The sequence below is a fragment of the Halyomorpha halys genome, unplaced genomic scaffold (assembly GCF_000696795.3).
Source record: "Halyomorpha halys isolate HHAL.00 unplaced genomic scaffold, Hhal_1.1 Scaffold1350.1, whole genome shotgun sequence".
NCBI classification, from domain to species: domain Eukaryota; kingdom Metazoa; phylum Arthropoda; class Insecta; order Hemiptera; family Pentatomidae; genus Halyomorpha; species Halyomorpha halys.
The window spans coordinates 81348-93782 of NW_027113576.1; the positions used below are offsets into that span (position 1 = coordinate 81348).

General features: G+C 30.6%; 1 long non-coding RNA gene across 1 annotated transcript in view; it reads right to left on the reverse strand.

The window, feature by feature from the left end:
• LOC136796670 (uncharacterized) overlaps positions 1–3587 on the reverse strand; it is a 14612-nt gene extending 11025 nt beyond the window's left edge. The window contains exon 1 of the long non-coding RNA XR_010844421.1: positions 3396–3587. This is a non-coding gene — a long non-coding RNA (uncharacterized lncRNA). The remainder of the gene's footprint in view (positions 1–3395) is intronic.
• Positions 3588–12435: the final 8848 nt, after the last annotated feature.

The window sequence follows — 12435 nt, forward strand, 5'->3', positions numbered from 1 at the left end:
TCCGATTAAAATTGAAGAATTTTACATAAATTTAAATGTTGGCCTAACGTCGGGTAATTAACGGGGAAATTATCACACATCCCTTTTCTAAGCTGGTTCTTATTTCACTAATTTGAGCAAATAATTGGAGTTGTTACATTTGTGGTTATTGCAAATTTGTATTTATCGCTCCTAAGCTAGGATTTATAATGTCTCTTTTATAAAAACCAAAGTAGGGATTATTGATTTTTTTGTTTCGAACATTGATAACAAATATTGTTCCTGATAAGATTAGTTTATCTAAAATTCAGGATAAATAAAAAGATATATTTATAGGCTGTCTGAGTACAGATAAATGCTGTGTTCGGTTAAAACCCGATAACTCGCATTATTGTGTTGGACAGATATTTTTTTTAAAAAAATACTGTAACATTGTACTGAAAATAAAACTTTAAAAATTAAATATCAATAACAATATTACAAAAAAGATTGTAATAAGTAAAATTTTGAAATTTAAAACCTGTCCACACGAAGAAAAAATATTGGGTTTTCTCAAACACAAGCCACGTTATGCAATTGATTTGAGTTTTTACAAACTGTTTCGAATAAGCTCTTTTTTTCGCAGTATTTGTAGAAAATTAAAAACATAGAAAAAATTAACGAAATAGTTATCATAAATTTACTAGAACCTCTTTTCTCACAAATAAAGTTTATATTAGCAAAATTAATAAATAATTAAAATATCATTTTTACACATATCCAAAAGTTCAAAAAATTTATCGAGTTTTTCAAAAGAATAATTTGATTATTTCTGATAATAATTCTTTTAATTAATTAATAAAATAATCTTTATAGCAATACAAATTCAGTGAAACAACACAAAAATATTTTTATTAATTTTAATGTTATATTAAAGCGTATATATTCCACATTTATTAAAATCCTCTAATGCGTTTGATATTTCCAAAAAAAAAAATAATAAAATAAATAAATATAAAACAACGAAATGAATGATATGTATGATTTATTTTGTATCATTTTATGTTTTATAAGCATGTGATAGGCGCGTGTTGCACGGGTGTATAACTTTAATCTATAAGATCCCATATTTTTTTTATTTATCTTTATTTTTTAATTTATAACTCTACTTAAACTAAAACTACGTGTAAATGTGATTAAGGTTCAATGGCATCAAAGATTTGTATTACAATAACATTTCTATATTATTTATAATAAATTACTCAACGGAAATTTAAAAAAAAATACATTCTATAATATTTTATATTTAATAATATATGAGAGCATTTCTTTTTAACTATCTTACAACTTGTCACTCTTATTGCAATTAAAATAATATCTTTCAAAATATTGCCTTACAAAATTTCTGCATTTCTGAAACTTAACAAAGCAAGTTGTGCAACTGTTATGTAACATAAATTTGGTTTAATGATATGTTTCAATTCAAAATCTTAATATTACATAATCTATTTTTATTCTTATTTGCCATTTTTCTAAAGTCTCATTTAATCCTCTATCCTTGAATTAAATCCTTTCACGGTCTTGTAGATTAGTTGAACACCTGTACAACGATCGCCTATCATAAACTTAAAACGATAATAATATAAGTAACACGTATCATTTACGTCCTTGTTTTTATCACCTTAAAGAAGAAAATTAATTTTTTCACTCCTGCGGGTTATTTTATACCACGGAAATAAATATTTTAATAATTAGTAATAAATTGGGAAAAAATATATAAATAGTCTTTATTCATTTCAAAGCACATAAACCCCGAGTGCCTAAATTCATATGTTACAAGAAATCATAAGCAACATAAAAAAGATCCCGTTATTGGTGGGTAGTAAGAATCTTGAAATGGTACCGATTCGATTTCGGCCCAAGCCGTTTTTTTTTTTTTGGTTACCTTTATTCTATCTATCTCTGACACACGGAAGTTATCCTAATACCCGATTTTAAACTGAGTGGAAGGGTTTAATTTTCATTTGGTGGACCATCACAAAATAAAAATCCCCAAAAAGAAGCCAAAGGCCGGAATCGAACCGATGTTTAACTTCTTGCCTGTGTGTGTTGACTATCATAAACTATCCCCTAATGGTAATACATTTAGTACATTGTAGTGAATTTTTTTTTCAAATATTTCATTTCATATAAACTCTTACATTTCTTACATGAATCAATTATAGAGGTATTCATAATGTGTTGAATGTAAAACGTTTTACTATGCTATATGTTACGAGTACATGATTGCGATCCGTCTTATTTAAAGTCCATGTTATATGTTAAAAACAGCTCCTAGCGGATTTTCCTGGAAACTTGTTATATAACCTTCAAATTTTCACGCCATCTTTCCTCCGTCTCACTTGTTCCTTGTTTTCTCTTTAGTTTTATTTTCCTTACATTACTATTATTTTATTAGAATTTTTAATCATCCAAAACAAAATCAACACAAACCAAACCCGAACTACGAGCAACTAACCTATCAAAATGACAATAGAAACATTGTATAAAGCTTAGCTGGTCTGTTGCGTGACGTCATTCTCTATTTAGCAGACGTATTAACAAATTTTTAATCATGTTATATCGTTTTAGTATCCTAACAGAAGGAAATATTTTCATTTAACACACTTTAACATGTTAAATTAAAGAACATGAATTCCCTTTATATTGTAATTGTGGGATAGGTAATTAATAAATAATAATGCATTATGGTTTAGATTTTTTTAGGGAAAAATAAAAAAATTAAAATTGTACCCCTACAACCAATGAAGATTTAGGGGTACAGTACTATGCAAGGAATTACTCTTACTAGACCAAGGGCTGTGCAAGGAGGGGATTTGGTCAGCATTAAGCTTGATCTCCAGATTTTTACCGAATAAAGGTTGCCTACTTTATGAGGCTTCATGAAGTCCTCCGAGGTGACTACCTTACTCACGGCTACAATTAAACAGAAAATAATTAACTTCCACAGCGGAATTAAAATCCGGGTGCTTGGAGTTTGTAGCAAAGTGCGTTACCAATGAGCTACCCACTCTCTAGGGAAGTAATATTGTTTTTAATAATACTGCACAATATTCTGTAAATTTTTAATTTATTATTCATTTATAGGATAATAATTGATACTTTTTTATTTTGGATATAATGATTTGTTTGTCAAATACTTATTTTAGTGAGAATAACTGTGACAGTAGAGAAAAATAATTAAAATTCTTATATCGGTGAATTGTGAGCGAAAGTAAGCAGCACCAATTTGTTTTTTCAAATTCATCTTATTTTATGATTCTAGAGAACACTTATGCTCAAATTTTCCCCAAGAGAATAAAATAGAAATATACGAAATATCAGCCCTAAGACAATATTATAAGATTTGATCATATAAATTGACATGAATCGCTTACCAACAAGGACGCCAATAAATGATTCTAATCCTGTCTCATAAAGAGTCCATCCCCAGGACATGCGGGCGTGTAAGGAAATGCAGAGGAAGATGAAGGCGAAAATTATTTTGCACATGTTCTCGACAACACGAGGAGGATCTGATATTATCATTCATCGAAATAAAACAAAAACCGCTTATTACAATTTCTTATCTATATGCATTATCAAGCAGCTGTTGGCAAAGAAGTGGATAACCCGATTTTAATCTTTTGATATCTCTTAACCCTCACACCAGGAGTCCTTCTTATCAGAGGTACATCTTTGGGATTTGAAATCTATTCGTGTAAGAACTAAACTAAACAAGAGATATCGCTTAAACCTACTTTTAGTGCGCCGTAAGTTCGTTTCAACTCTATTTGACCCTACTTACACTGTAACCCTGTCATCAGATGGATTAACTCCAATATCTGAATTCTCTTGTAGGGCATAAGTAATCGCAGATCCTCTGGGAGATTCCCTCTCTATATCGCCTAATTATACTCTAACGAATGCTTTATATACTATAAAAATTAGTTATAAACAAGTTAGTTATTAATATATTTCATCAAATAAAGCAACGAATGCGTCATAAACACGTAAACACACGTAGCCGATTGTGCTTAGGCCTCACATTTGTAACCTAGAAACTGCTACGGCCTTAAGTAAGGAGTTTTTTTTTTTTGGTTTTTTTAAATAATTTATTTATTGATATTTACAACTGTATACATATATACACATCAAGTAAATTTGCTGTAAGTGATATTATGACATAATAAAAACAATTGGAGAATCTACCCATTGATAGAACTCCAAAAACATTTCTAAAGGAGAAGATCTCGAGGTCATCTTCTTTTCAGACGTTAAGGAGAATTATTAGCTAGTGAAGGAGAAGCCAGGTTAGAAACGAGTTGGTTTGGTTGTTGGGAAGTTAATTATGGAAGTATTGGTATCTGGTTCTGGCCAAATCGGCAACATAGGGGACATTGAGGTCCTGATGGATGATTTGATTTGTGACAAAGTAAGGAGCATTAAGGATTTTAGGAAGGATTTTGGACTGTAGGGATTTGATTCGAAAGGAATTATATGGTTTAGTGAAGCCCCATAGCTCAACTCCGTACGTCCAAATAGGCCTTATAATAGTCATGTAGATCAGTCTTTTGTAATGGATTGGAGTAATACCCTTTTGCTCCATCTGTTGCAGAAATATAAAGCCTCCTAGTTGGGCAAAAATTATTCGATTGACAAGAGACGAATACTTTTTTATTCGATTGACGAGAGACGAATACATTTTTATTCAAATAAAGATACGACTGAACAATCCGAATACTTTTTTATTCGAATATTTTGTTTTTAATATTTATTTATTGCTATTTACAACTGTTTATTATAATACATTTAGTAAATCTGATCTAAGTTAAATTGGAGTGTTACAGGCGTGTAGAGAAACTACCCATTGGTAGCACTCTAATGACATTTTACCTTAGCTGGTCTCGTGACCATCTTCTTTTCAGGCGCCTTGGAGGAATGTCAGGAATGAAAGATGATGCAAGATTAGAAACTCGGGGGTTTGAGTGGGTAGAGATTTATAATGGAAGGAGTGATATCTGGTTCGGGCTAGATCGGTTACATAGGGAACATTAAGACCTTTATGTATGATTTTATTTGTGACAAAGTAAGGAGCATTGAGGATTTTACGAAGGATTTTGGATTGAATACGAGAGGAATTCGAAGATTTAGTGGAGCCCCAAAGCTCAACTCCATATGTCCAGATAGATTATAGATTATAGTCATGTAGATCAGTCTTTTGTAATGAGTTGGAAGTTTAGACCGTTTGTCCAGTAAGTGCTGTAATAGTCGAAATCGACGTGCAGTTTCCTGTCTTTTCAGTCTGGTGTGAGGTTTCCAGGTTAATCGCTTGTCCAAATGTATTCCAAGGTAGCGGATCTGCGGATCTAACAGTGGTTAGAGTAATATCATTAAATTAAACAGTAGGGCAGTCAGTAGGCTTACGACAAAGGGTAAAGGTGATTTGATGGGATTTGTTGGAATTTATTTGAATATTTAAAATACTATTTCAATTGAATAAAAAATTAATGGAATGAAAAATTATTCGAATACATATTATTCCAATAATTTTTTTTTTCTTTTTTAAATTCACTTATTTTTTTACCACCTTCAATTTTTAATGTATGAGGGTTCTATTTCACATATTCAGACGAGTACAAAATGAAAATTCTATCGATTTTAAGATCACATATCGATTTATTTTAATTCTAATACATAGGGGCCAATTTTTAGATTTCCGGTTATGCAGATTATGAAAATACTACCTTTTTTAACATGAAGTATCGATTTATTTTAACTTTCTTGATTTCTTAACATGTTCCGGTCCCTTTATACGTTCTGAGGAATGCAGAATATGAAAAAGATATCGATTTTAAGATCGCGTACAGATTTATTTTTACTTTTCTGATTTCTAACATATTAGGGTCCCTTTATACGCTTTGAGGAATGCAGAATATGAATATGAAGCCAGAATGGCTGTGCTAAGGAGTAGTAAAGATGCACAAATTGTGACATGATTTCCTATATGAAATCATGAGGTTTAAAGTACATGAATATGGGACAGTGGTTCTGAAACGTTGTACCATGTCATGATAATTTAATAAAAATTTCATTAAACAGGAACAAGACTGAAACGACAAGAAACTGCTCGTAGATTCCGATCGCTACAACACTTACTTGACAAACGCTCTAAACTTCCCATTCACTACAAAAAATTAGTATACACTACGATAATCAGACCAATTTGGAGCTCTGGAACTCCACCAAACAATCAAATTCCTCCCGCATCCAATCGTTACAATCCAAAATCCTACGTAAAATCCTTGATGCTCCTTATTACGTCACAAATAAACTCATTCATAAAGACCTTAACATCCAATTCGTTGCAGATTTGACCCAAAACAGATATGCGTCTTTTTATTCTAAACTCCTTAACCATCCTAACCCATTAATTCTTAATCTTTCATCCTTAACAATCCCTGATAATCCTCCGAGGCGTCTGAAAAGAAGATGGCCACGGGACCTTCTAGTTTAAATTAATGTTTGAAGTACCACTAATGTGTTGTTCCTTCCCAAGATTTTCAAGTGTATATGAAACATACTACATATTTACCTATTGTATTATTTTGTACAGTTGTAAATTACAATAAATAAATAATTTAAAAAAAAATTAAACAGGAAGTCATTAACCTAAAAAAAATATTTTATGAATTGACCCACCAGACTTCCTATAGAGATAATCCAGATTAAAGAAATAATAATACAGATATCTTGTTAGAAGACGGTTATTTTTTTATACACTTCATTAAAAATAAAGTCAGAGACTAGCGTGGGCTTACTCATCCAACCTTTCGAGATACGAAAATACTCGAGGATAAAATGTAAGAAATCTTATAAACCCACTTACTCAAGCTCTAAGCACATAATTAGCTACTTAAAATATTATATCTAAAGGAAAGGAAACACGATATAATTACTTCAATATTAAATAAAACCACCCACATAGCTTTAAGTGAAATAATCGGCTTAGGAGTAATTTGTTCATGCTCACATACTGAATGCTACTCTGAACTCTGGTCTCCAATAAGCCTCTTACAGCACTCAAAGGATACATAGAGCAAACATCTATATTCTCAATCCTACATCATCAGCCTCAGTGAAAAAAAATCGACTTTAAGCCCACGGGTAATGAATCTTTCATGAATGTCACTCAAGAAGCAGTGGGTGTTACTTGACATTTTCTTTTTTTTTTCAAAGGTTTCTTTTTAAAGATAATAATTTTCTTATTTTTTTTTTATTATATTCTTGTATATTTTATCTTATCAGGTTTATTTTTATTACTTAAATAGTAAAAGAAAATCTTTGTTATAATAAAGAAAAAAAAATGTGAGTTATATATAAAAGGCTCGTTAGTTCTTTATAAAACATCAATAAAAGTTTCTCGGAAATCCGATGCGATATACTCTTTTTTTAATTATAAGAAAGATTGTTAGAGATGATGTCAGTGTAGAATACAAATAAGTAAAAATTTATTTATTAGTGCCAACTTTTCGGCCTGAATTTCTTGCCTTCATCAGGGTTACGAACAAAATACAAGGTAACAACAAATACAGCTAACATTATGCATACATAGTGTTGACAGACATAAATATTTTAGGTATTATAAGATGATAATGAGAAACATACCTATGATAGCTTACCCTGATGATACTCTAAGGTGACTTCTCGTTGTTGCTCTTCTTCCAAAAGGGTTTCCACCTTCAGTTTGCAACTGATGAATGTCCTGTCCATTCCTATCAGTTCATCACGCCATAGCTGCTTGATCTTCTCCCAAAAAGTTTCATTCCCAACATAAAGGTGATACTTTTCTCCAAGTTTCGAAGCATTATTCAACGCTTTACGGATTTGGTCTTTTTTTCATGCCTGGCTGTGTCCAGATTGTCGTTATTTTACTTTTTCCGCATTCACTATATTTAATTTTGGTCAATCCGGTGGTTTTCGTCTTCCAAATAATTTGTCTCATCTTGTCGTTAATTATTTCATCTATTTCCTCTATGTCTTCTGGTCTTTCTTCTGCCGAACACTCATTATTTGACGATTCTTTCGTATCATCTTCTTCTGTTCCATCCTTTTCTTCCTCTCCAGGCGTCCATTCCCACAGAAACTGTCTCATCGCACCGGACGTTTCCCCAGCCTCCTCCTCTACTGCATTTACTGTTATTGCTTGTGAAAACCAATCAGCTACTACATTTTCTTTTCCTTGATTACTCTCCAAGGGGTCTCTTCGTCAGCCTGAATTTGGTTGAGGATGGTTCTTTTTACTCTGCAAACGACCGCTGCTTTTAATGCCTCTGCATCTTCCCTATCGAGTAAATTTTCGATAGACTTCGCTTCAATTCGGCTTATTAGTCGGTCACCCCCTTTAATGAAGTGGCTTAATTCTCCTATTTCTCCGGTAAACCGTTCAAGGTCTGAAACGGCCTTCCTCAAGTCCTGGGCGGTTGCTGTGTGTACTTTTACCCACTCAAGTGTTGTAGCGTGGGCTCCCGCTAGAGACTCTTCTGGTAGTGTGGCAAGCTCCGGGGGTGGAGGAGTCACCTCCATGGGAGGTAAGTTCTGGATCCCATTTTGATTCAAAGCTTCCAGGTTAAAAACCGCTTGTCTAACGATCCCGTTGCCATTAGCAGCCATTATTTACAAAAAAAAAATGAGAGAATGAAAATTGAAGATGAAAAGATGAGAATGAAACCACAACAACAAAAATTCTTCTTAAAAGATAAAAAATTAATCCGGTATCTAAAGCTCCCGGGTTTCGGCACCAGTTAAGTATTGGCACATTCAGCACATGTTTATATATACACATGATCTGTAACTGTATGATAATGACTGTAACTTATTTATATTATACAGTGTTATATTTTGACCGCATTCCCCAACCATCTTCTCCTCATATCAATACAGTAGTTCCTGTTCACTACCATTGCCTTTGTAAATTTTAGTTAAAAAAGAAGAAGAAAATATTTTGAATTATGAAGAAGTCTGTAGTGAGCTTCATCAAGTCTAAAACGATTTTAAAAAATTAAAAAGATGAAAAAAAAAAACTCAAATATTTTGATATACGATGAGAATAATATAAAAATGATAGGGTTAAAATTGTGCGAATATAAATCAAAAGAGAATGAGTATGAATAATAATAGTTATAATATAAATTATAAGAATAAAAAGATATGATATAAAAAAAGAATTACGTAAACTATTTGGATTAAAATAAACAGAAGACGCAATATAACGTAAAAATAGAAAACAAAATTTACACACACTAAGAGACGGTAAATAAAGAAGTAAATTGGGATAAAACAAAGATCGAAAAACAATTAAAAAATTATCTTTTTTTCCTTTATTTTTGTTTGTAAAAAAATGATTTTCTTTTCACTTATATTTAGATAATTTTAACTCTAACCTTAATTTACTTTTCTATATCTTCATTTTTAGGTGCTTTTGTATCTTTTTAGCCCTGATGTAGCTCTACAAAGTGGGGCGAAACGTTAGCAAGTAAATAGTTATTAACTATTGTTTGTCTTCCCTGACCACTTTCTTTATAATTTGAAATAATATGGTCAATCATTTGTACGTTTAAAAGCTATTTTGACTTTAATACCATGAAAAGAAGGAAGGAACTGAGCGTGGATTTTTTAAGAAGCTTTAACAAGGAATTAATTAATTTTTAAATAAGGAAAAATGCAGGGAATTTCCAACAGTAATGTAATTTATAAACTACAAAAGCAATTCTTAAAAGCGAAATATATTATACAGAAAGAAAATTTAAACAATTTCCACCATTTCAAAAATTAACAAATTCCAGCAAAATCATGCAGTAAAAAGAAAATTAATTAATTTAATTAAAAACAAAATCCTAATTATAATAATAGAAAAGGTTTCAATCTAACCTTGTTTGAATAAAAATAAATTCACTAAATATTTACCATTATGTGAGTATAACAAATACCAAACCTATTTTAATTAAAAAATTTTAATTTTGTTTATAACTAATGACTTAAGTGGAAGTCATTATGTGAATTATTTATCACTATTATGAAGACTAGAAAACTCAGTTTCGAACATAGTTTTATGGTTTAGAAATATAAACCAGGGTGTTATGTATAAAACTGTATTTTAAAGTCTAGTATTAACATCTAAATATTGGATTTGATAATTCTAAATTCTTTATTATTATTCTTTAGTAATGATATTAATTTTTTTTTTTTCAATTTAGTTACATCAAGGACAAAATAACTTTGTAGCAAGACGCTACCTGCTGATCTAGACTGTAACTATTACAGCCGCCGAAACCGTTATCGCTTCCCGCCAAGAGGAAGAGCTTCAGTTCGTTCCACCTCGGAGCACCACCTTTGTTTTCTCTACCCATTTATTCAGTAAAATGTAAATAATTTTATAATGTTGTAAATGTAAATATGTTGATTTAATAAATAAAGTTTACCAAAAAGAATATACTGAATCACAAAAAAGTAATAGTACAAGAGCCCAAGAGGAGAAAAAAGGCAGTTATCTCACCCCAAATTTAGATTACTTAATTGAAAACTAGGTATAATTATTAGTCAAAATTGATGAGTCTGCCAAGTATAGGTGGGGGGAATAAAAAATGGTCTCTGTTTCAAAACGATAAAAAAAAAAAATTCTTCATTCGGAGCTCTATATTTTAAAAAGTAGAAACAACACAAGAAAACCTAAGAGAACGTCATTTAAAGAAGAAGAATTTTTCTAAAATATCTAATAGAGTTATTTACGTTAAATAGTTTTCGAGATATAGCTTTTTAAAAAGCCAAATTTCATAAAAATCTTGTATGGGACGTACTGAAAGATCAGTAGTGAATTTATTTTGAAAAATCCATATCTCAAAAATCATTTGACGTACAGATTTCTATTAGTACTCAAATTAAAGCTAGTTTAATGTGTTATAAAGTAGCTTATGATATTTATTTTCGTAGGCGTATAGTCTCGTTCTAAAGACACCCCTAACTATAAAAACAATGTTATTATTAAAAGAAGAAAAAATAAAATAAATAGATAAGAATAATGCTTCTTAATAACAGCGGAAAGTAAAATTAATAACAAAAATAATGATATTGGTACACTTAAATAAAACAAACAATTGCTCTCTAATAGTAAAAAGAAACAAGTTAATTTGAAAAAGGGACGAGAGAAGAAAATAGAAAAAAAAAATAGTTAAGAATAAATACAATTAGTAATAATAAAAAGTAAAATAGAGATAGTGTGACTATAAATTAATTTTATATTTATTAAAATTTATAACAGCAGCCTGGGCTTCAGTATTCGGGTTGAGGTTGGGTTTCCCAGGTTGTAGGTCACTGTTCCTATAACTGTCGGCAACTGGGAGTGGAACTTTATGAACCGTTTTTGATATAATCCTCTATAGACACCATCTGTAATTCACGATGCAATCGGCTATTTCTTATGTACCAAGAAGCATTAACTGCGATTCTTAGGACTTTATTTAGAAAGGTGGCGATCTAGGTGAATTCCCAGATATCTTACTGTAAATGCTTTAAAAGAGATTAATTTCATTAATCTCCTTTATATCAAACTCTACAGAACTACGTGGCTGACAAATGAAAAAAAATGTTTATTTGATTATGCCATGAATCACATTTAAATTAAAAAATTTCAAAGTTAAAACTTTGAACAGTAACACCAGAACTCACAATTTCTTGCAATTTGAAACGAGTATGAATGGAAAGGTTTTTTCAAGATTCGAATTTTTCGTCGAAGTCCGTTGAATTTGAAGCTAGAGGACAAGAGATGGAATCGGACAAAAATCTAGTATCTATACTAATAGTACAAGAGCCAAAAAGGAGAAAAAAAAGTCATTTTTTCATCCCAATTATTGATCTGATAGTTAAAAAGTATGTTTAATTACATGTAAAAATGATGCCTACATCACTTTAAAACCTAATAGAACACCATTTAAAGTATAGAATATATTCCAAAATATGAATCCTAATATAGCTATTTACGTTGAATGGTTTCAAGATACATGTTTTTCGAATACCATATTTTGTAACAAAATAACGAAACATTACTAGTTTTTAATTACTTATGGTAAAAGTATAGCTCAGGAATTCCTAGACGTACAAATGTCTATTAGCACTAATATTTCCAGATTCGTCTTCGTAGAAGTATATTTCGTTATATGATCCAAAATAAATGCACAATATATTGATTTATAATTGTTGGGACAGAATTTTTCATTTATGAAAGAAATATATTTCAGAAACCATATTATATCAAATATCATCATAAAAACTACTACTAAAAAGATTTTTTTTAAATATTTATTTATTGCTATTTACAACTGTACATTATAATACATTTAGTAAATCTGATCTAAGTTAAATTAGAGTGTTACAGGCGTGTAG